The sequence below is a fragment of the Triturus cristatus genome, chromosome 11, assembly GCF_964204655.1.
Source record: "Triturus cristatus chromosome 11, aTriCri1.1, whole genome shotgun sequence".
NCBI lineage: Eukaryota > Metazoa > Chordata > Amphibia > Caudata > Salamandridae > Triturus > Triturus cristatus.
In genome coordinates, this window is record NC_140594.1 from 781185197 (window position 1) to 781211091 (window position 25895).

General features: G+C 46.2%; 1 long non-coding RNA gene across 1 annotated transcript in view; it reads left to right on the forward strand.

Annotated features, from left to right (window-relative positions):
• Positions 1 to 25895, forward strand: part of LOC146785426 (uncharacterized) — a 272203-nt gene that overhangs the window by 105425 nt on the left and 140883 nt on the right. Inside the window, exon 3 of the long non-coding RNA XR_014970408.1 lies at positions 19292 to 19371. This is a non-coding gene — a long non-coding RNA (uncharacterized LOC146785426). The remainder of the gene's footprint in view (positions 1 to 19291; positions 19372 to 25895) is intronic.

Below are 25895 nucleotides of genomic sequence, written 5' to 3' on the forward strand. Positions count from 1 at the left end.
TATGGGCTGACCATGGCTTAGCTAAGGGCTGACTTATATGCAATGAAAGGGGACTTAAAGGCTTGGCAAGGGTGTTATTTTGCAAAGTTGAATTGGCAGTTTAAAACTGCACACAAACTACAATGGCAGACCTGGGTCATATATTACAGGGATACGCGAGTTGGTGGCACAATAAGCGCCGCTGGCCCATTAGTAGCATACCACTTTACCAGGGTCTTATAAGTAAACTAAATACGCTGATTATGTGTAAGCCATTTTAACATTTTCGAGGGAGTCAGTACTAGCACTTTAGCAATGCAAAGAGTCCTAAAACCAGCAAAAACAAATTTAGAAAAATAGGAGGGTGAAGGCAAAATGTTAGGGGGAAGACCACTTTAATGCTGACAGGCCTCACACACCAGACCTCTGCTTCAAAAATATAGGCATTTCAAGAGCACATGTAGCAGAAGAAGTAAAATTCCTTGCTTACATTGGAATAGAATTTAAAACCTGGTGGGTCAGTACAGATGAGCATTCTTTGTGTGAATCACAGAGATTTCAAATGAATTCTCTGACAGACAGGAAGGCACTGTAGTTCAGACAGGATAGGTAGTTCATGTTCTCTCAAACCTGTTACTGGAAGGACCGAAGCAGCCACACTCAGGAGATATTGAATGCCTGAATGCATATGTTCTTGAAGGTCAAGATGTTGATTGTTCAAGTTGTTAGTACACAAAATCTCCAAGACAGGCTCTTTTAGAACTTATTGTGAATGGATCAAGTGTGGAAGGTTCCTCCTCAGACATTTCAGATATAATAAATCAATCTTTGGGATACTGCCTGTCTGCTCTCAAGTGAAAGCCCTAATGTAGACCCCCAAGCTTTTAACCAGCAACGGATTGGTCTATAATGGCCCAGTGTGGGTACCAGACAAAGCACAAGGGCCTCCTTGAGTCAGTTCCAGCTACAATACAAATTTAGATCTTTCTGTTGATTGCGAGCCATGTAGCTGCCAATAGCATTCAGGCAGCTAATAAAGTTTAACCTTGACTCAGCAAAGGCAGGTCTTAATCTATGCAGACATTGAGTAACTTGATGGTAGTTATAAAGGGCAATTCAAAACTATACAAAAAGATGTACCAATGGCAAATGATAGATGTTAAAGAACAATAATGACAGTGCAGATTTCTGCCTTTCCCATAGTTGAACTTTGCAAAGGTTGACGGAAGAGGGAGCAATGCAACTGCTTGCTTCCATTGGATAGAAAAGAGACTAACCAGTGAATTCCTCAGAAAGGGCACCAGCTGCTATATTCTTTGTAGCACTATTGTTTCTCCACATGCCCATAGTCACAAACACTGTAGGAAGATTCAAAAGAACCAGCCCAATTGCACTAGTGAAGTTAAGTTCTGTTCTAGTGTTATCTCAAATTAACACAACTAATGTTATTTTTACCTATAGAGGCACAACGCTTTGAGATTCATAGGCACAATCCTTTTTGATTTGACATACATCTGCAGTTTGACCACCACCTTAACCAGAAAATTGCATCAATAATTAAAGTTAGGTAGAGTGGTAGATCAGTTAGATAGGCCAGTGTCTTGTTAAATAGTTTTTTTAATCTTAGTTTGCTTTACCAGGAAAAAGGAAAAAATTGATAAGGGGGAAACATTAACTATTTGCTTAAGACATCATGGGACAGATGTACAAACATGAGGAATACTGATTTCCTAATTGCGATTCTCTCCAAATCACAATTAGGAAATCGGCATTCCTAACGTAGGGACACCTTGTGGGTTGCAAATTGACCTGCCTTGTGAATATTAATCAGGTAGTTTGCAGTTTGCGACCCATTAGCAATCACAGCCACCACAGGGATGGAGGTCTGCTGAGGTCAGCAGTCCACCATGTCTGTGATGGCTTTTTAATAAAGCAATCTCTTCTCTTTGAATGCAGGAAAGGAAAACAGTAAGCAGTGGTAGTGAGTCTACTGTATGTTCTTAAAAATATCAATATTTACATTCTCAAAGGGGAAGGGTCCCTTGGGGACTTCCTCGCCTATGTGATTGGGTTACCACAAATTTTAACTTGGTGGTAAATTATTACTGTTTTGCAACCGGAATTTCGCAAAACAGAAAACATATCATACCAAATCTGTATTTGGATGGGGCACCCTAACCCCGCCCCTTCCAAATAATGAATCACAAACGCAAAATGTGATTCAGTAACATTTTGTACATTTGAAAAAGCATTTTTCTGATCACAAATGCCCGATTCTGTGAATTGGGCCGTTTGCGACCAGAAAAAAGCTTTGTACATTTGGCCCCATATTTCCACCGTTATCCTTCAGACTTAGGGGTTACTATTGGAACGGAGACAAAAAGACATATCTTCACTTCATAAAATTATAAAATACAATGTTTAAAACAAACAACTGTTAAAAAAATCTTTTTACCAAACATAATAGAATTAACAGAAATATCTTTAAAACGTATCATCAGGCAAATCCTGTTTTACATGATCATCTATTAAGTTTGATAAGATAATATTTTTGGAAATTGGTCTTTCTGTAGGGTCAGCTCCAAACTTTTTGTCTACCTCCTCTATTTTTTCTGCCCTCATTTCTGCTGGCTTTAGGATTCTCTACTCTTTGCCACTGTTAACTAGTGCAAACGTGATTTTGCTCTCTCCCCTAAACATGGAAATATTGGCTCATCCCAAATTGGCATATTTAATTTACTTATAAGTCTCTAGTAAAGTGCATCACATGTAACCAGGTCCTGTAAAATAAATGCTACTAGTGGGTCTGCAGCCCTCATTGTGACACCCACTTACGTAGCCCTCTAACCATGTCTCAGGCCTGCCATTGCAGAGCCTGTATATTTGGTTTGCTCTGCCATTTCGACCTGGCAAGAGACACCTCTTGCCAGGCCTAAAACATCCCTTTTTATACATATAGGTCACCTCTAAGGTATGCCTTGGATAACCAATAGGCCAGGGTGCAACGTGTTTAAAGGTAGGACATGTACTTTTGAGTTTTACATGTCCTGGTAGTGAAAAACTCCAAAAGTCGCTTTTTTACAACTGCAAGGCCTATCTCTCCAACAGGATAACATCGGGATTATCTTATTGCCTTTTATAAGTGTAATTTTCAATTGAGAAGAGATTAGATCCCCAAGTCTGGTGTCTCTGGAATCCTAATTTAAAATCCTTACTTATGGTGAAGTCGGGTTGTAAATTACAGTTCACGAAATGCCACTTTAAGAAAGCTGGCATTTTTCTTACTTTAGCCATATCGTGCCTACTGCCTGTCTCTGATACAGATCTGGGAGGGTAGCAGCTGGGCTTCGTGTATTCTCTCTAGACAGCCACATACAATGGGAGCTTAGGTGTGACTTGACAGGCCATCATGGGAGGAAGGGAGGGAAGAGCTGGACACAGCCTCACATTTACACCTGAATAGGCTGTGTCCTGTCCCCACAGAAAGGGCTGCATACCCCCCCCCCCCTGTAGTGAGTCTGGGGCCATGGCAGGAAGGGAGGACCTTTGGCACCCTTCTATGAAGTCTCCCCCATTTCAAAGGTACAACTGGGTATAGGTACTGGACCCCTGACACCACCAACTCAGTACTCTTCTGGACCTGTGAAGACTCTGCCAGGAAGAATTACTGTTTTGCTGCTGAACGACTGCCATTCTGCTGGACTGCTGCTTTGCTGGACTCCTGCCTTGCTGTGCTGCCCTGCTGCCTGCTGTTCCCCTGCCTGGGTAAGAAGGACTTGACCTGCATCACTTGAACCCAGAGTGACTCTAAGGACTTGCTGGCTTGCCTACTGATCTGAAGTCCCAGGGACATAACAGACTTCAAACCATCCTGCTCCTAGACCTGGACTCTACAATCTGTGAATCCGCCCTGCCAAGTTGTGCCACCCCAGTCCTGGACCCTGGGACCCAGTCCTAGACATTGGCCTAAGATGTCCGCTCCAGTGGAACCAACCCATCCTCTGCTGAGAAAGCTGAATCAACCCATCACTACTCTAGCGGGAACAGGACCAGTGCATCACCCTCGGAACAAGCGCATTGCCTGAGAGAGTAGAGAAGTAGTTCTCTTGGCAAATATGTGTAAATTATGCATTTTATGGTGTGGCTTGCAGATCAGTGGCTCATTATCTGTTCTTTAGTCCTATAACTGTGTGACCATGGTACTCTAGTCCACCCCTGAAAATATTCTGACATTTTTTAGCACTATCCCTTAAGACCTTTTCAGCTACTGGGGAGTTTCTCATTCAGATGAGAGCCCCCCATCCTCTCCTCCCTCACCCAAGGTTTTGGTAGTGACAGCTCCTAACAATGATGACTTCTCCACAGGAAGAGTTTCAGAGTTTGTGCTGCCGAATGCCTGGGTTGTTGAATACCAAAGTTGCCTAGCGGTGGATGCACCTCATGCCTTTTCATCTCTTTTCATGCTCTTTATCTCACTTTTGCAGGTTCCTCTTTAGCTCTTTGTCACTTGTTTTCTATCTTTCTTTTCCTCCTTCTTTCTCCTTTGTTTCCTTTGTCCTTCTTGCTCAGGCTCAAAGTTTGATGATAAGCAATAAGTTCCAGTCCTCAAAAATGAATGAGAGTGCCCACCACCTGCAAACACCGGCATAAATTAACCACTTCCACCAACCACCCTTCTTCCCTGAACAGAATATCTTAAAGAGTAAGTTGAAGACATGGCTCCGGGAGCTACCTTGACCCCATCACTGCCAACATTTCAGGTAATGTTGTCAGCAAGATAAGTGCCCACTTAGAGATCTCAGACACAGCCCTCGTCTGTGATGGCAGAGTGCGATTATGAAAATGGGTTTATTTTTCAAAGTATACGCATGAATCAGATGCCGCATCCCAGATGAGCGGAGGATCTCAAAGCCTTGATTAGGCGGCGGAGATTTGCATGGTGGCTGTTTACCTGCTGTCATTTCAAATTAAGGCCTGGGCTTGTCAGAGCAGTCAAGTTTCATCACTATACCTGCGCTCTCTTTATTCCCCATTAACATGTTGTTATTTGTCTAGCTTTTTAGGAGATGACAGGAACATCTCTTCAGCTTCACGCCACCTTGGTCGACTTAAGGAAAAATCAGTGACTGAGCTCGCACTTATTTTGTATAGTAGAAATAGTTTTCTTAAGCTTTATTGTTACTTACAGAACAGATACAGCCCGGAGCAGCATTTGTGAAAGCTTTCCACACACACATTTAACAAGCACAGCAAATCTTGTAGCACTTCAAGCTTTCTTCGCACACTACTAATTACAGCTTTGAAGCTGCACGCGCTTCCTTCACACCCAGAACAGGTACAATTTTGGCAACATCACTTCACAGCTAGTTAGAACACACACAATATCAGTACAAGCACACTTCCAAAGCAATGGCGGCTGGCATCTACGGGGAGGGGGGCGTGCACAAATATTTAAAATCATAAAAAACCTACCTGAACTGACGTCCTCCGCTCCGGACCTCTTCTGAACCAGAGGCTGCAGTGCAGACACCATTCCTGGCGCTGCTCTCATGCTGTGCAAGCTGCACCCTGATTGGTTGAAGTGGCCTCACTCGGTGCTCCCCAGTTGCTTGGAGGCATGCACTTACTCTAACACCTGGTTAGAGGTTTCAAAGTGCGCATGTCTGGTTGGCCTTCACAAGGTGGCCAGCCAAATGGACATGTGCACTTTGAAAAGTGCACAAACAGCCTACCCTCCTCCCTGCTTCTTTCATTCAGCAGGGGGCCGCCCCCGTCCTGAAGCCCGTTTCAAGACAGGAGGATGAAAAATAAAATGGTAATGTATTACCAGATAATTTTTCATCTTTGGGAGTAACTTAAATGGGACGACGCTCCTCCGCTCTAACGAAGGAACTGCCCCTGCTGCAAAGAGATACACTACAGGCAACAGCAGTGCAGGCTTCCCTCGCACACAGGGCAGGACAGGAGAAGGTGACACCTCCCTAACACACACATATCAGAGGAAGATTCCTTGCATAAATATGGAGGATGAGGAGCAGCAGAAGAAGCTTCCCTCTCACACAGAGCAGATGTATGCATTGCACGCCTCCACACACTCATCGCCAGTTCCTTCTTTCTTGCATGCATATACAGTACTGGCTTCAGTGTAAGTTTCTGTCACATGCAGAAGAGGCACAACATGGACAGCAGCAGTGCTCGCCTCTAACATATAAGGGGTAAGCAGCAGCTGTGCAAGCTTCCCTGGCACAAACAGTAGGCGTCATTTGGGCAGCAGTAGCAGGCACGCTACCTTCACACACATGCTAGTATTGGCTACATGAGTAGGGCCTGATCGAGGGAGAGGCATGAGATCCTTTCACAAAACAGGCAATTGTAAAAGGAGCAGGATGTCATCCATGCTGGAGGGCGTAGATATAGTGGCGGCCAGATCTAACTAAAGAAGAGACTTACATTTCTGAAGGCCACAGGCATGTGACATGTACTGGACGGGGGACATACAATGTAATGTATATGGTTAAGCTGCTAATTCTATAAAGAGTATGGGCGGCTTAGAATGAGCTGTGATTTACCCAGTAAATCCTGTGTGATCACCATGATGCTGTGTAGGAAGCAAGGCAATAAGATGTGGTCACGCTGTGGCCTGGTCACTCCTTTCTACACTGAGCACAACCTTCTCGGTAAGGCAGGATAGGAAGTCAGAGGAAGGGAACTAAACAAGGGGGTGGGAGAGAAGCACATGGGTGAAGGAAAGCTTTCCCTAGAATTAGATAGAGTCGGACAACTCTCCCTCAGTGCAGGTGCACATCAGGTGCTGAGTGCCATGCATACACCCTTGCACCATTGTTCAAAAGTGTCTGCATGATTGTGTATTGATTCGCTGATTGATGATTGTTTGTCTTTGCTGTTTAAATAGAAATAAATAAAAAATAAAAAAAATAGTGTCTGCATGATAACTAGCACAGATTTTGTTCTAGAAAGTGGATCTTCCAGTAGAAAATACTATATCCAGGTATGAGTTAAAACTTTTCCAAATGTGTATGCATGCTGGACAGTACAGCACACATGCAAAGTTTGAAACATTAGGAGAAACAAGCATTTGGATGTCAATAGGTCTCGCACTAGGGACTGAAGCGCTATTGGCATTGCAAATCAAAATGTTTGTTAGATTTGTATTTTTTTTAAATATCCCAGCAGAAGCATAGGTATTAAAAGAAAATCCAGGAAGCAAGGCAAGGGTGCAGTACCTTAAGTGGCTAAAAGAGGTCCCTTTACAACTCCACAGTGACACCTAGTAACAGTGTAAGGTACTGCACTCTTTCCTTGCTTTGTGGAATTTCTTTTCTTACTTATGCTACTGCTGGGATATTTTTAGACAAAAAAATAAATCCAACACACATGATTATTTGCAATGCCAATAGCTCACTTTTCACTAATGTGAGACCTATTGCATTGCAAATGCTTTTTTGTAAAGCGCTTGAAATACTCTAAAATGTATCATGGCGATATCATGTGAGAAAATTGGGCCCAGTACATACAAGCAAGCTGCTGTAAAAAGAAAGTCTGATTACTTATGAAAATGAAACAACTGATGGATTGAAGTAGCCTTTCAGGGCCCGCCACCTGTGACTCGTTTGTTTGGACGTCGTTTCTATGATGGATTGAATCGTTTTCGGCGCTGTCTCTAAGTTTTAAGCTTGGCCATATGCCTATTATCTGATTCTGATTTCGATCCTCGGAAAAACGTGGACAGTTTGTTCGTATTATGCCTAGAAAGTCTTTATGGAGTCTTGCCTTCGCTTCGCTTCATTCTTGCGCTTTTTAACCAGAGGTAGGGTAGATACTGCGGCCATTCTACAAATATTGTAACTCTTTTGGAGATTGCTTCTTTAAACATTCTTGGAGATCGCGTTTTTGAAAACTTCTGCGATTCTGCACGGCCTGCAATAATGACTCCATAACCTTAATTTCCAGTTAGGACTGTGGCCTTGTTACCTTTAAGTCGCAAGAGTTGAGAGCTTTAAACAGCCTCTACATAGCTATATAGGTCCCTGGATATCTTCTCTGTACTGTGTTTTTTGTGTCCTGATGAAGGTGGTACCCCTATTGAGGGTTGTCTCACCGAAACGCGTGTCGGCGCTTTGAACGGGGCCCCCCTTCCTTCTCTTTGATTGTATTTATGCTGATGCTCTGTTCTTCGAATTTGTAACATTATTATTTTGTACTTATTTGAGCATTTACCGAATTGTCTTTCTTGTATTCAGGTTTGGTGGGGCCTTAATGCATATCTAGGTTGTTCCTTGGTGTGAGTGTGATGTGTGTATTTGGCCTGCGTTATGAATTGTGTTTGAGGTTGAGTGAATGCCTTGATTAAATGATGGTTTACCGGGACCTTTGTATCTGATTGCGGATGACTTGTCAGTCATTTTAATGCATTAGTATCTATTAATTGTTTTCCTTTGTCTAACAAAAGACATAAATTATCTTTATTTCCATTTATATATATTTAAAAAACTTGCAAAAAAATGTAATAAAAGACAAATGTTATCACTATTTTCTATTTTGGATTCTAATATTCTTTTGTCTTTTGTTTTTTGTTCGGTCCAGTCAGAGTGTCATTAATTTAATAGATGATACATTGTACTTATTGAAACATATGGGTAGAGTACTTTTTCGTTTCTCTATGGAGCCTTTCAGGGCAGCCAGGCCCTGGAAAAAATATGTTACTGGTGTGTAATGTAGGAAATGATGAGCTGCAAGACTAATATGTTGTTCTTAGAGCACAGCTCGCAGAACTACATAACGGGGTATTACCATTCGGTATGATGCATGTAGGAAAACAAACAAAGGGGCATATTATCAAGGACGGCGTTAAAATTATCGCCGGTTTAGCGGCAGAAAACTGCCGCTAAACCGGCGATAATGGGCTTGATAATATGCCCTTGAGAATTCCCATGGAAGCCCATGTTCTTGTGTCAACAAGGGCTTCTATGGGAATTCTCTGTGGCATATTATCAAGCCCATTATCGCCGCTTTAGCTGCAGTTTTCTGCCGCTAAACCAGCGATAATTTTTAACGCCGTTCTTGATAGTATGCCCCAAAGTAGTCTGTGGTTAGGAGAACTCCGAAAGATTACAAAATAGTGCCTCCTGCAATAAAAGAAAATGGATCCTCAGCCGAGGTCCCATAAGTCTAACAGAGGCCCCAGGCTTTACTATCTCCAGACCGAGCAGTCACACAACTAGCTGAACAAACCGCAAGTTAATCTAGACCCATTCAGCAGAAAGAAATATAGTTGTTAACCGACCCAGTGATGGCAGGACAAGCAGTCAGAAAACTAGAGGTTGGAGGGGAAACTTGCTGCAGGCCAGGGTTAACATAATGTGCTTGCATGCTACTGTACCCCCCTGACGAAGGTCAACCGTAAATGCACTGGTTCCCACAAAACGGGGTTTGAACACATTATTTACACATCACGAAAAAAGTTATTGAATATAAATTGGTAAAATAGCGTAAGGAAAAGGCAGAAGTATCGTAGTATTGTTTTTTTTAGAGTTTTTGAAAAATAGTGCAATATAGGTTGTAGACGGTCCCAGACTACAGGACCTTTCCTTGAGAGTGCTAAATATTGCTAAACGCACTCAAATTTGTTGGAAGAGCAGGAGCACAATTCCAGTGGGCAGTCTCCTTGCATTACCAGACTGATCCAACACAGCCAATTAAAACAATCATAACGTCCCATTGAACAGCAGCTCACCTAGTACTTCTGGACAGAGTATGCCCTGGTTGTGCATATGTAGGCGGAGCTGCTCACCCCCCCCCCCCCCCCCCCCTCCCCCAGCGCCTTGAGACCCTCACGGGTGAGTAGTGCTCTCTACAAACCTTGATTGATTGATTGACTGAGGGCCAGGAACACTAACAAAAGACTTAATATTAAAACACTATCAGTAGCCACAATTGGTGAATGATGTAATGCCTGCTCATACGGAAGAGGTAAGTAACAGCTTGGAGGCAGTGGTGCTTCCTTCACAGCCCAGACGTTCCTGCAAACTGAAAAAAATGGCATCACGGCGGACATGTTTCCATTAAAGGAAACATCTATAGGGCTGTTGGAGCAGCAGCGATGTGCATCGTTTAACCAACATGAAGCCTGCTGTATGCCGCTGAGCTTCATGAAACATGAAGCAAGGCGAACGCCATGCTGATAAAAGGCGTGCGGCCACACATGCACCCATAAAAGTGTCCATCCATAGTAATTTTGTAAAAAAGCCACTACCACCATATTTCAAGATAAAGTGCTACAGCCCAGCCTTCCGCAAGCGAATTTTGTTAATATAAAGCGACATAAGTGCCCGTCCATAGTAAATTTTTAAAAAGTCACGACCACCATTATTGAAAGATAATGTGCGACGTCGTGGCATGCCACAAGTGCTTGTTGTTAATATAAAGGGTAAATCATTAAAAGGTACAAATTCGTAGGTGTACTCAATGAGTCAAGTAACACTATTAGTAGAAATAAATCGGCGCGCGCAACCAAACCAAAACAAGTATCAGAACACCCCTTTACAAATGAAATACACAAGGATACTTTGCAAACAAATGTATGGTATTTACATTTTTCATAGATAAACATATTGCAGGGCTGACCAAGTGAAAACAAAGTATAATAGTGACAGGTGTTTTTAAAGTGACATGAGTGCTCAGTGCTGGTGATAATGTTGATATATCCAGTTGTGAAGCTATATACAAGTATATACAGGTTTCAAAAAATGGTCAGAACAAAAATAAATGAATTTCTCTGGTATTGGCAAAGTTGCTCTATAATAGGACCCAGAGATCTATTAAGGCTGAACCAAGGTTTAAGTGTCGACGTTTCGACCCAGAAAATGCACGGGTGATATGTCATGGCGGGTCTTTTTCAGAACACGGGGACAGCCTGGAATGAAGGGGACATATTGTGAGGGGGTGTTACAACTAAACCAACGTAAGAGGTGGGCCAATGCTGACCATTACTCCCCCCAAACTTGAAAAGGAGACATCCTGCGTAGAGTGGGGGCCATCTGGCGGATCTAGAATGTTTAGAGAGATCACATGTAGGGCGGGAAGTTTTAAGGATAATTGAGGTTAAACGCGCAGTGGGGGGATTAAAAAGGGGGTCTTACCTGCAAGTCTCTGGGAAGATGCAGAAGTAGAAATGTAGAAATATATTTGTTTTTGTTTGGTTGCACGCGCCAATTTATTTCCACTAATAGTGTTACTTGGCTCATTGAGTACACCTACGAATTTGTACCTTTTAATGATTTATCCTTACTAAACAAAGTGATTGGTGCTCCCTGACAGAGCCACTGTAGCTTTATCATATACTCACCCAGGCTCTGAGGGTTACCCCATTGTATTATACGTTAATATAAAGGGGGTGCACATGCACCCAGATAAGTGCCAGTATTAAATTTAAAAAAAGGCGCTGCAACTATATTTAAAGATAGAGCGCGAGATCGAGATGTGCCATGAGCACTTTCTGTTAATAAAAAACAAGCAGGAGGGAGGAGGAGCAGCAACTGTAGCCAAGGAGAGGGAGCAAGCATTTTCAAACATAAAAAGCAGCTGTTCAGAATAAACAGGAGAGGTAGCAAGCGTGGAGGGGAGTGAGTTTCTGAGCCTAAAAAAGCAACAAAGGAAAAAAGAGTGCTCAGACAGTAATTAATAACATGCGAGTAACACCACATGTAAGAGGGGTAGTCCTCATGGGAGGTTACAAATGTAAAAAAAGGAGAGACTAGTGACCATATTAACCAATGAAAAGCAGCCATTTACAAAGGACAAGGAAAGGAGCCAGTTTGAAAGATGGGTGTTGCTTTAAGCCCATAGCCTAGATACAGCATTTCTCGAAAAGACAGTGCATACGTTGCCAAGGCGAAACCTAAAGCAGCTTTTCTACAACTTTGCAGTTGCCTTCAGGAGGAATTCAAATGATACTAGACAGGGCTGTGTGTCAAAATCATGGGTGGGTGTAAGGGAGCACCCATGTACCACATATGGGACTCCACATAGATGTAAAGTAGCACTAAGCAAAGCACATTGTTACTTTAGGGGTACTTTCTAAAGCAAAACAAGTTTCCTGATAGAAAGTAAATTCCGAATCAACACTTTGCACCAGTTTGCATCTCTTTTTATGACACTGCACCGACACAAAGTGTTGATAAATCCGACCCCAGGTGTATTAGCCAGGGACATACAAAATAAACGTTTCCCATGCACCTGGGCTTTATGTGATCAATGAAACCAGATGGGAAGACCCAACATATGAAATAGAGGGTCTCCCTCAGACCACATCACTTATAGAAAGATATTTTATTTGGATACATACCCAGAACGAACAATAGAAACATAAACTTTAAAAAAATGCCATATTGAGACCACTTGCTAATCTAAATGTTGGAAAACAAAGAGCAATGGATCTGGCCAGGTAAATGGGTTGTAAACGCATGACAAACTAACAGTATACAACTTGAACGAAATGTGAGAAGCAGAGGTCTACCACAAAAAATTAAGATCTCACGGAAAAAATGAAATTCCAATTTCTTAACTTCCCGAAAGAAATTTGAAAACCTACCTGATGTAAAGTATAATGTATGCATTCATGAGGATCTTTGAATGACTGATAATAAGATTGCCACCTAACGATTGGCAGTGTAAATCATTAGTCAATATGATGAATCAACTCTTATGATTTTTGATTTGAGATTAAATTTATAAAGCGCAGCTATCACTCCGCGAGGAGTATCTTGGCGCTGCTACTTGCATTGATGCCTTATTAACAATGGAAAGCCTGTGCTGTGTGCTACCCAGGGTGCGTTGTCAGGCACAGTACTAGAAAATGGCAGTTTAACTGGCTGACAAAAATATTGCCCCATCAGATTAATAATAGAAAATCTACTCACAACAGAGCAATATTTTTGTAACTGATATTTATGTAATGATATGTGTCAGACCATATTTATATTATGTATGGCTCTCACAGAGAGCCTGTATCATTTATTTCAGTTTCTGAATGTCATAAATCACTGCCCTGACAAAGCAGCAGTCGATAACAAAACTGGTAACCCAATGTTATGATATCATAAAGCCCTCCCAGGCCAGGCTGTCAGGGCTCTCTGAGAGCCTGGCGACACAGCTCTGCTTGAATGAAAGCAGAAAGCACAGATGCAGGAGGTGGAAAGAAGGCAGGGAAGGTGGTTGGGTTGGGTTAGGGATTGCAGGTAAGGTTTCTTTCTTTAATTTGGGACAAGGCTAATGGGCTGTGTTATGTATGGCTCCCCATTAATCCTCTGCTCTGTGTAGCAGTTAAAAGCAGGGTGAAACCTTTTTGGGGCCATTCATAACATTAAATTATAGATTGGTAAAAAGTGAATTATGGGGATTTGTTTTTCAGACGGGTTCTGAGTGACATCATAGACAACTAGAGCTTCGTCTATTTAATGTCACTCAGAACCCCTCGGTGAAAAACATCCTCGTAATTCACCGTTAACTATCTATAATTCTATATTTGTCATATGTTCTGACATTCAATCCTAGATACTGCACCAGAATACCTTAACTATTGTCTGACAAAGATATTGTGTTCTAAATATTGTTTCCAAAATATCATCCCATTGGAGTTAATAATAGAAAATGTATGTAAATAGATGGTAACGTTTCTACACAATATTAAGGCAACAATATTTATGCAATAGTGCTTTAAAAGCCTTTTAGAACTACTACCCACTTTTCAGCAAGAAAGAGAAGAACCAGTTCCAGCAGTCCCTCGCTACATTCTACTAACCTGTCTACCTTTTTACTTGCACTCCTCGCAGCTACACTTGTGCTTAAAACTGCATCTTGATAAAACTATGTTATGCCTAGCAATGCTTGTTTAGATGGTGTGAATGTTCTGTATGTTGTCATAGTGTTCTGATGTCAGGGGGTTCTGTGGAAGGACAGTTGGGACCTCTAAGACACTGGATGTGTGGAGCGGTGGCTCGTTGAACCTACAATTAAACTTGTTTTTTTTATAACAAGACTTTGGTCAATCCTATTATTCTAATAGGGTACAACAAACTATATTTTAGTCTTTCACCCGTAATTTGTATTTTTCTATTATATGTGACAGTGCATTGGTGTACTACTGTTTATGAATTTGATGTGAGCTGCAAGGTGGGGAATGGTATTTCTGGGTTTTCTCCACTCAATTTGCACGTCGAATGTGACACCATTTCTGATAGGGCACACTCTAGTCTCCATGCTTAAAAGCAGTTGGCCTCGGTCTAACCTATGACTTGCACTCCTCGCAGGTACACTTGTGCTTAAACCTGCATCTTGATAAAACTATATTTTAGCCTTTCGCACGTAATTTTTATTTTTTATCATATGTGACAGTGCGTTGGTTTACTACTGTTTATGAATCTGATCTGAGCTGGGAGGTGGGGACTGGTATTTCCAGGTTCTCGCCACTCGATTTGCACGTTGAGCGATGCCATTTCTGATTAGGAGTGCACTAGTCTCCATGCTTAAAAGCAGAGACTCTGCGCGGACGCGCATCTGGTGCATAAAAGGCGTGCCTAAGGCAAGCACGTCTGCGCCTGTCAGCATCCCGGAGGCGCCCGGCACTGGTCATGCTGCCGGTTTGGCCAGGGGTCTTGAGCGGTGCATTCAGTACGACGGGGCTATGTTCTCATCCTTGGCACGGCTAGGAATTGCACAGGTAATGTCTCAGATCTGAGGGGATGGAGTTGTTTTTAAATGTGCGCGTTGCAGTTGGGTTTTAACCCGTAGCGACAAGAGGTCTCCAATGAGGGCAGCTCACATTGCTGGGGGCTGCGTCAAGCCCTGTCTAGGAGGGAATTTCAAGGCTCTGCTACTAAACACACACTCCTTGCTGAAACACGAATCTCAGATCTTTGACTTCTTCCAAGACTCACTTCTTGACCCAATATTTCTCACGGAAACTTGGCTTACGTAATTCTCAAACCCCACCCTAGCAGCAGCTATTCCCCCTGGTTATAAGGTTCTTAGGAAGGGCTGCCAGGTTATCAAAGGAGGGGGAGTAGCCATTATTTTTAAGCAAAAATAGGTATGCAACACTATTTCCTTAGGAGAGCGCTGAATGGCTAGGCTTTCACTGCTCCATATCAGCGCAGCAATCCTTAGCAGATGCCCTGATATACAGGCCCCGGGCCCTGCAGGCTCTTTCTTGAACTACATTATTCAGGCAATTGCACCCCAGGTCCTCAGATACAGTCGCTTCTTGGTGTTAGGTGATCTTAACATCCATATGGACATACCCACAGAGCCCGAGGCGATTTCCTTGTCTGAATCTCTCTCAGGCTATAACCTTGCTCCCTGTGTCTCACATCCTACACACAATAGGGGCCACACCCTCGACCAGAGTTTTTTAGGTCTCGCGAGCCAAAGGCTCGAAGAGACATGTTATATGTGGGCTTCTCAAAGTGCTGCCGTGGCCTAAAGCTACAGTGCACGTGAACGTGCACGCGCGCAGCGCCATGTGTCTTTCCTCCGTAGCGATCGTAATCACGATCACTTTCACTTTCGCGGGCTCCTCTGTTGCTGACATTCCCCCCTCCCTTCTCGCCCAGCCCTTCTTGTCACCTCGAATCTAGCCGCCCCCTCCCCCCACACGCAGTTCCAAAGCAGGCAGTTCTGTCCATTCATTACGCCATCTCTTCGTCTGTCCCCGGCGATTTAACCCAATTTCTGTCCCTTAATCATCGCTTCTTTCCTCTTATGTATATCACAACCTATTTTTGTTGTAGCTGCCAGTGCAGGCATAACAGCTACTCACTGCCACAACCGCACCTCCCCGACATGTTGTTCTTGCAATTGTTCTTGTAATTTTAGGTGTTTTTCTATGGTTGGGTTGCATTAGCGTGCAAGGTAACATTTTATATGTGATTATCTTTTTTTGCAGCGCAGCATAGCGCGCTTAATATTTTACAATGGCGCCAATGCATCTTATCTTTTGTTGTGCGCAGGTCGGCCCACTAAATGTATTTTTTTTTAGCACGGCATGCCGCGATTCATCTTTAACAAAGGCACCAGCAGAGTAAACGCATTAAAGCAACTGCCCATCTTGCATCTTTTGCCAAACCAGCCCCGACCCGTAATTACGATTACGCATTAGTCACCCAGCGCATGCGCACTGTTGCTCTTCTGTGACAAAATAAAAGTCTGGCCTGGCAGGAAGCAGGGGCTGCGCAGTAAACAGAGGGCTGATCAACTTTTACCATAGCTCACTGTGTACAGACACTGCTTGTGAAAGTATGGCGTGTATTAAGTAACTTGCCCACACACTAGCAAACACACAGAATTTCTAAAAGTCACCATGCGCAGCTTTTATTTAATCAACAAATACATGTTAGGGAGGAGCCAAGATGGCGACCGGGATGGCAGCGTAGGCTCCCGGCTCCGTGAACCTCCGCATCCCGCACAGATATCCTGCATGAGATCCTTAGCCTGCGCTATATGCCCGTGTTGGTGAATGAGAGCGGCAACCGATCGTATGACTCCGAAGTTTCTGGCGGCGGTATCGCCGGAGAAATGTCCATTTGAAGTTTGCGGCCTGTGCAACCCTGGAACCGGGACCTCGAGTGGATAACATGGCCGGGCGGCAGTTCAACAACAGCGGCCTTTGGTGACTGGGTGGAGTCGGACTAACCGGAGCGGTGCGAATATCGGCCTACATTTCGCCGTGGTCGTTCCTACCACTAAGCGTAGCGGAACGAGTGCATGCCCGAGGTGGCTAATCCAAGATTCCCCGGTGATTGCCTCAGCCTTCGCCGGCGAGCTGCCCGGCCGCCGCCCGTAACTCGCCCTGATTCTTGCGGACTGCTCCCGGATTTTCGCGGGCGCAGGTCCGTGGTGGGGATGACTGTTGCCTGTGACCACACACCGGATATATCTTTTGCCTGCCCCCGAAACCCTGATTCCAGTGACATGGAACCTGAGGCGCTTGTCCCTGAGTCCTGGTCCCAATCTGGGTTGGACCTACCCGGCGGCCATCTTGACAGGACGAAGTCTACCATCCTGTACACTGGGTCGCAGCACGATTGGAAGTGTGCGACTATGAGGAGCGTAGCGGAGCGAGCGCCGAGAGCTGTGCTGGGGTATGGTGATCTTCTCGAGGCTCTCGGTGCCCTTCATTCCACCTTGGTTCACGGCGCCTGGGTATTGGGGAGTAAGCTTGATGGGGTGGCATCAGCGTCGGAACAGTTGCTGCCTGCCTGTCCCCAGGTACACGGGGACTTCCTACACTGCACACGGGAGGACAGTGTCGTTGCCGCCCCTGTGGATAGTGACCAGCTGGAAACCCCGGACAGTATCTTAACGTGTGATCGGCTGGGTGTGGGTCTGGTCTGTTCCGGAGGTCTTGGACCTGAGTGGGGGGTGGTGGCCTTGTCCCGTGCGCGGCCTCCGGCAACCCAGGCAATATTCAAGCAACGGTCGCCTGCTCTGGCTGATTTCGCCCTCTTGGACCTTGTGTGCAGTGCAGATCCTGGGGCAGCACTGGGAAAGACGACTCTCCATACTGCTGACTGTGTTGGTGTTCAGAGACTTCCACCCTATCTGTGTGTGTCGCTTCCTGTTCTTTTTTGGACGCTCCTCTTCTCTGTAACATTGGACATGGCACTGGGTCGATGGGTATGCATGGGTAGATTCGCAAAGAGTGGCCAAGGATAAGGCTGATCCTTCAGAGGTGGTCATCTAATAGGCGGGCGGGCTCAGGGGTTGCGTGCTCTCACGGCATAACTGTTAGTGTAGTAGGCGCATAATGCTCCCCATTCTTCTTTGACTTGGTCGATTCTGTGTTGCTTATTGTTTGCTTTGGGGGAAAACATATTGTGCGGGAGGGAGAAGCCGGGGGCATGTTTTGAAGGCCCTCCTCCAGTTTATTAATACTCTCTCTACCCCCCCGTCTGGTGGGGTTTCTTTTCTTACTCCTCTTTCTCTGTTTCTTCTATATTTCGGGTCTGGTTCCGGGGCGACAGGCACGCTGCTGGGGGGGGGGGGCCGTACTCATCTGCAGAGGTGCAGGGTGGGGGGTGGGGGGAGGGGATCTTTTAGTCTTTAACCCCTTTTTTTCCATGGCCTCCTTTTTCTTCTCTTATTCTTCTTTGTCTTTCTTTTCTGGGATCAGCATGGTAGAACTCCTTTGTCGTTAATCGCTGCGTTTTCATGTGTGCCACAATTTCCGTGGTGTTTTCTGGGTTTTAGGGCAGGGGACTGCAGGCGCAAATGGCCGTGATATTCCTCCACATCCTGAACTTCTTGTTTCAGCGCCATTGACTAGATAAATTGTTGTTTATTGTTGACGTTTATTACTCTGCCTGCCATTTCTTGCTGCCGGGAAACTGTTTGGCACCTGATCCTTCCATCCTCCCTTATTATAAAATGAAAACATTTTGTATCCTGGTCTCCTACTTGGGCTGTTCAGTGGCCGAGAGTATACCATCATGGAGATTCTGCTCCCCGAGGTGCTGCCTGTGATAAATGTTGATTTCTGTTACTCTGATTGCTTAGCGGCCGGCCCCGGGGGTTGTAGGCCCATACTTGTTAATGGTTGAAATGTCAATAAAGGTTTTTCAAAAAAAAAAAAAAAAAAAAAACAAATACATGTTATTTTATGTGGCAGCATTCCAGAATCACATTCCTGCGCGGGCATTTATCCATTCACAAGATCTCAATTGGAGCCCTTTCCCCTTACATTATTTATCAGAGTTTGAAGCAAAATTTAGCAGGAGTTCCCCTCCGGCCCTTTTCGGTTGTGGCCTCAGCTTATTTCCTGACCTCAAGACCTAGCCTGCAGCCTCTTGACTAATTGTGGTCATATCAATACTAAAAGGCTCTGCCAACTCCAAACCAAAAAACGTAAGTAAAATCGTTCACATGAACAACTTCAATTGCCTCAACTCTCAGCAATGCGAGACTTATTCCAGTGCAAATGCTTGTTTATTTCACTGCTTGTTATTGCGAAGTTGCCCTTGGTGGGCACTCTCACTTGGGGTAAACAAGTCTTAATACATAAATATTGAGTTCCTCTCGAATCCCAAGTGTTTTATTTGTCGTCAGAAAGAAGCCAAATTTTATTTGTGCAGAAGTTTTGAAAGTCAAAGATATAGCTTATGTTTTTCATTTGTTCACCGTTGTTCTTCCATGCTGCTATGCAAGAAATGTTTTAAAGGCTGCCCCTGTTTACTTTTATGACAACGTAAGCTTGTATTCACAACTGCAGTACTTTTACTTCTGTTCATCTTTATTGCAGGCATGCTGCACGGAATGGCAGAATTTATTGTAGACATCGTCTGCTGTCGTTTCCAGCTAGGAGCTTACAAGCAACCGACTGTAAGAACCTTCTCTTTTCCAGTTATGTAAAAATAATATGCAATTAAAACAGTATAACCCTGGCTCCTTAGCTTGCCTCCTGTAAAAATAATCTTTTTGCCTAATGTGTTAACATGATCTTCCTTTTTCTTGCTGAAAGAACCTAATATAATCCTACATATTACCTTCTATTGCTGACCTCCTAAATATTTTTGTGGCACTTAACGTGTTTGCGTTAAAGAGATCATTTTAATAAGGCATTGTTCCAGAGTGTTCTCTGCTAAACAGGTTTTTACTGATATCTAGAAAAGTCTCTTGGAAGTACTTTTTGTATATCCCCATGTACCAAAGAGGGAGCGTGCCTGACGTTTGGAGGCTTTCATGAGATTAGAGGGCTTGTTAGGGGACGGGGTGCTTGGGAGAGAAGCCACTTCATTTTACAGTAGTGAGCAGGCACTAGTGGAGAGAAATTCACAGGTCTTTCAGATAGGGTGACCAGATTTTCAAAACAAAAAACACGGGACAGGTCATAGACCTAGAAGTAGGACTACATCTTGCAGCATCCCTCGACATTGAAAGTAGAACTATTTGATAGCTGTCTAGCATGGTAGAACAAGCATTTGCAATGCAATAGGTCTCGCATTTGCAAAAGTTTAAGCTATTGGCATTGTTCATGACAATGCCTTTTTTAATCTCTTTTATAAAACAAACACATAAATAAATGCCATTATCATTTACAAAGCCAATAGCTAGTGTTGCATTATTATTAGCTATGCCAACTGCTCACACTTTTATAATGCGAGACCTATTGCATTGCAAATGCTTGTCTAATTTAGAGCTTGAGGTGGATTTGCCTCTACCTCTGGCATGGTCCGACCATTGCCTTATCAGCTTTAGGGTGTCTAGTTTGGGGAGGGGCTGGTAGACTCCTGCAAATAAAATGGAAAGCAAGTTCAGACCTTTCCATCGAGTCTCACCCTCTGCTTTAGGGGAGGCGCTGGAATCCTCCACGCCCCTGCTATCAGGGAACCCCGAGAGGGATGCACTCCTACTTGAGGCCTGGTTGTGGCATTGCGCGCATGAATTATCCCCACAGCTGACACGTACTCCTAAGAAAGTCAGACCTTCAGAACGCTGGTTTAATGACATGTTGAGAATAAGCAAGAGTGCCTGTAAACGCTTAGAAAGGAAATGGAGGAAAAACTTCGATCCTGATGATAAACATGAGTATAAACTGGCCTTGAAGTCTCATTATACTAAAGTTTGCAACACTAAAAAAAACGATTTGAAAGTCAAAATTGAATCATCTAGCAATAAAAAATGGAAATGTTTAAAATCGTAAAAGCCTTCACGGCGACGTCATCTGTGGCCAGGGCTCTCCCTCTCTCTTCCGAATGGATGCACCAACTAGTGACTTTCTTTCACAATAAAATCATGACTATTTAGGAGTCTTTCACTAGGGGGTCTCAAGATGATCATGCAGTCCGGTTAGCTCCAACTGCGGAGCTTCCATCTGGAGAAATCTCTGTCCTCCTGCAGTTTCCTTGGCTGCAACCTAAAGTATCCCTTGATATTATTAAGGGTCTCAAGTCAGGTTCCCCTGCCAACCCATGTCCTGCAAAATTGCTGGCCACGGTTTTAAATCCTGTGGTAAGCAAGATACTTAATTCGTCGTTAGCCACTGGCCATATGCCCTCTCTGTGGAAACATGCTAAAATCATCCCACTGCTCAAGAATCCCTTAGCTGACCCCAATGTGTCAGCGAATACAGGCCCATTTCACTGCTGCCGGCCTTCTCCAAGGTCTTGGAGAAATACGTGAATATGGTTATCTCGGACTATGCCTAAAAGAATAACCTTTTGCACATCATTAGCCAGTGGAGCTTCAGAGCCAACTATAGTACAGAATCGGCCTTGCTGGAGGTTTTGGAACATATCAGGGAGAAAATTGATCTGGTAGGTAAAGCCATCCTGATTGTATTAGACCTGTAAGTGACCTTTGATACTATTCCCCATGATAGGCTGCTGGACAGGCTGCGAGAACTCAGAACTGGCGGCTCTGCATTAGAATGGCTCTCTTCCTTTCTGGAGGATAGAAGTCAGGAGGTGTGGACTCCCCCCTTTGCGGCTTCTATCCCCGGTCTGAAAGTCGGAGTTTTGCAGGGCTCTATACTGAGCCCCACGCTGTTCAATTTATATATGTCCCCTCTGGCGCCACTGGCCGAAATAATTTCAGACGCCGACGACACTCAGCTCCTTCTTACCTGTGATAGGGGAGCGGACTTCGAGGGTGAGAAGATTAGAATTTGCCTCACGCAGGTGTTTAAGTGGCTGAGGACTAATCAACTGAAATGTAATCCGGAGAAGTCAGAAATGATCTTTTTTGGCTCCCCACCTCCGGATGAATGGAGACGCTGGTGGCCTGAAGATATGTCACCTCCTCTCTCTGAGCAACAGACAGAAAAAAATCTGGGCATCATGATGGATGATACTCTCTCGATGAGAGCCCAAGTCCAGTCGGTAGTAGGCACTTGCTTTGGCCTCATTAGTATGCTGATGAAATTTCTTTCACTTCTGCCACTTGATTGAAGGAAGACCGTGGTTCAGGCACTGGTCACTTCCAGACTCGACTATGTGAATGCCCAGTACCTGGGCCTTCCTGAATGCCGGCTCAGTCGTTTGCAGGTGGCCCAAAACGTAGCCGCCAGAGCAGTTCTTATGCTTAAGCCCAGGACCCACACATCCCTGCACCTCAAGGCCCTACACTGGCTACCAGTAAAAAAAGAGGATCAGGTTTAAAGATCTGGTGCTAGTCTTCAAGGCCCTTCATGGGAGTGGTGCGGTCTACCTCAGAAGGAGAGTAACCCAATACGCGCCACCAAGTACCTTGAGGTCACCCTCTTTGGGCCTGGCTTCCATTCCCAGAGTATACTGTGCCCGGTTGGGCGGCATTTCCTTCAGGCTCCTGGGAGCACAGGCCTGGATCCTGCTTCCTTTGTCTCTTAGAACTGTGACCAAGTTAGCCATTTTTAAGAAACTGCTTGAAACCTGGTTAATCTGTCATTGGTTTTGCCATTTTCAAGAACCAACTTTAAACCTGGTTTCTCACTGCAAGGGGTGTCAGTTGGGTTAATGGGGAGGCTTGTTTAGCGCCAGGACACTCTGGTTGAGTAGCTGTGTGCTATATAAATGTCTTCATTTATTCATTCATTCACCTGTCGGGGTTGGTGCAAATCAATCAATCAATCAATATATTTGTAAAGCGCGCTATTCACCCGGAGGGTCTCAAGGCGCTAGGGGAGGGGGGTCCGCTACTGCTCGAACAGCCAGGTCTTGAGATGCTTCCTGAAGGAGAGGTGGTCTTGGGTGAGGCGGAGGTGGATGGGGAGGGAGTTCCATGTCTTGGCTGCCAGGTAGGAGAACGATCTTCCTCCCATGGTGGCTCTTCGAATGCGTGGAACGGCGGCGAGGGCGTGGCTGGACGATCGTAGCTGGCGGGTGGGAGTGTAGAAGGTCAGGCGGTTGTTGAGGTACCCGGGGCCCAGGTTGTGGAGGGCTTTGTGTGCGTGGGTGAGGAGTCGGAACGTGATTCTCTTGCTGACGGGGAGCCAGTGAAGGTCTTTCAGGTGTCCGGAGATGTGGCTGTGTCGGGGGATGTCTAGGATGAGTCGTGCGGAGGCGTTCTGCATGCGTTGGAGTCTTTTCTGTAGTTTGGCTGTGGTTCCGGTGTAGAGGGTGTTGCCGTAGTCCAAACGGCTGGTGACGAGTGCCTGGGTGACCGTCTTCCTGGTTTCGGTGGGGATCCATCGGAAGATCTTTCGGAGCATGCGTAGGATGTTGAAGCATGATGATGAGACGGCGTTGACTTGGCTGGTCATCGATAGGGAGGAGTCCAGGATGAAGCCCAGGTTGCGTGCATGGTCCGTTGGTTTGGGGGCGCTTCCCAGGGCGGGGGGCCACCAGGAGTCGTCCCAGGCAGAGGGTGATGGTCCGAGGATGAGGACTTCCGTTTTGTCGGAGTTAAGTTTCAGGCGGCTGTTTGTCATCCACTCGGCTACATCTTTCATCCCTTCGTGCAGGTTGGTTCTGGCGGTGGCTGGGTCATTGGTGAGGGAGAGGATCAGCTGGGTGTCGTCGGCGTAGGAGATGATGTTGAGGTTGTGTCGGCGTGCGATGGCTGCGAGGGGGCTCATGTAGACGTTGAAGAGGGTGGGGCTGAGTGATGATCCTTGAGGTACGCCGCAGATGACTTCGGTGGCCTCGGATCTGAACGGGGGAGGCGATCTCTCTGGGTTCTTCCTGCGAGGAATGAGATAATCCACTCCAGGGCCTTCTCTTGGATTCCGATGTTGCGGAGGCGCTGCACCAGGGTGCGGTGGCAGACAGTATCGAATGCTGCGGAGAGGTCTAGGAGGATGAAGGCCGCTGTTTCCCCGTTGTCGAGCAGGGTTCGGATGTCATCAGTGGCTGCGATGAGGGCAGTCTCGGGGCTGTGGTTGGCTCTGAAGCCGGACTGCGAGTGGTCGAGGGATCCGTTCGTCTCGAGGAAGGTGGCAGGCTGTTTGTTGATGGTCTTCTCGATGACTTTGGCAGAGAACGGGAGGAGCGAGATGGGGCGGTAGTTCTTGAGGTCGGTGGGGTCTGCTGATGGTTTCTTCAGGAGGGCGCTGAGTTTGGCATGCTTCCAGCTCTCCGGGAAGGTGGCGGTGTTGAAGGAGCAGTTGATGATGTCCCGGAGTTGGAGTGCGATTACGGAGTCGGCCTTGTTGAAGATGTGGTGGGGGCATGGGTCGGTTGGTGATCCGGAGTGGATGGTGTTCATCGTGCGGATGGTGTCTTCGGTGCTGACCGGGGTCCAGGCGCGGAGGGTGATGGTGGGGGGCGTCGGTTCGGTGGTTGGGTGCGTGGTCTGTGTGCCGAAGCTGTTGTGTATGTCGGCGATCTTGCGGTGAAAGAACGATGCCAGTGAGTCGCAGAGGTCTTGTGAGGGAGTGATGTCGTTGTTTTCGGCGCTGGGGTTGGAGAACTCTTTGACGATGTTGAAGAGTTCCTTGCTGTTGTGTGCGTTGTTGTCTAGTCGTTCCTTGAATGCTGTCCTCTTGGTGGTGTGGATCAGCTGGTGGTGTTTGCGGGAGGCGTGCTTGAGGGTGTTCATGTTGTCTGTAGTCAGGTTTTTTCGCCAGGCTTTCTCAAGGGTGCGGCAGTTCTTCTTGGAGTTCTTGAGGTCGTCGTTGAACCAGGGGACTGTCTTGCTTTTGGTCCTGTTGGGACGGTTTTTCAGGGGTGCGAGGTCGTTGGCGCAGTTGGTGATCCACTGTGAGAGGTTGTTGGCTACTTGGTTGGGGTCCGTTGAGCTGGCGGGAGGGTTCTGGCTCAGTGCTGTGGAGAGCTGGTCGGAGGTGATCTTGTTCCAGCTCCTGCGGGGAGCCTGTTGCTGGTGAGTAGTGGTTCTTCTGAAGCTGAAGTGGACGCAGCTGTGGTCTGTCCAGTGGAGTCCGGTGGAGTGGCTGAAGGAGATGTGCTTGCTGGAGGAGAAGACTGGGTCAAGCGTGTGTCCGGCGTAATGTGTGGGGGTGTTCACCAGTTGCTTGAGTCCGAGGTTGGCGAGGTTGTCCAGCAGGGTGGTGGTGTTGTTGTCGCTGTTGTTCTCCAGGTGGAAGTTGAGGTCCCCTAGGAGGATGTAGTCAGCGGAGGGGAGGGCGTGTGGGCTGATGAAGTCAGCGATGTCTTCACTGAATTGTGTGCGGGGTCCTGGGGGTCTGTAGATGAGGGTGCCTCTGAGTGTGGTTTTGGGGTCGGTGTGGATCTGGAAGTGAAGATGTTCGGCGGCTGTGAGGGTGTCGTCGGAGTTGGTCGTGATGCGGATGGTGTTCTTGTGGACGATGGCGATGCCTCCTCCAGTCTGGTTGATGCGGTCCCTCCAGGTGATCTTGTATCTGTCCGGGATGGCGATGGCGATGTCGGGCGCTGAGGAGGCGTTCATCCATGTTTCCATGAGGAAGGCAACGTCTGGAGATGTGGTGTCGAGCAGGTTCCAGAGTTCCACGGCGTGTCTGTGGATGAAGCGGGTGTTGAGCAGGATGCATTTCAGGTGGTTGCTGCTGGTACTTGGCTTGGCGGGTGTAGTACGGGTCTGGATGCAGGAGAATTTGCAGGACTGGCAGGTTAAGGGTCCGTGGGTGCGTCTAGGGGCGGCGCGGCAGCAGCCGGGGAATCGGCCGGTGTTGAGTGCGATGAGAGTGACGGCGTTGTAGGTCTAGCGGGTGGGCTGGCATCTGCAAGGGCCAGGGGGTCTGGCGCTGGGCTGGGCGCGGTCCAGTCGCGGACGGGCGCAGACGAGCTTGCGCGCGTCAGCTGCACGGCCGCTGCGCGGCCTCCATATGAGTGGGAGAGGGAGGGAGGAGCAGCTGGGAGGTGGGAGCGGGGCGGCCAATGGGGTGAGAGTGGGCGGAGCTACGGGACGCGGTGGCGGGAAGCGGGCAGCGAGGTACGGGAACCGAAGAGAAAGGGAGCACCACTGGGCAACGAAATACAAAATACAAAATA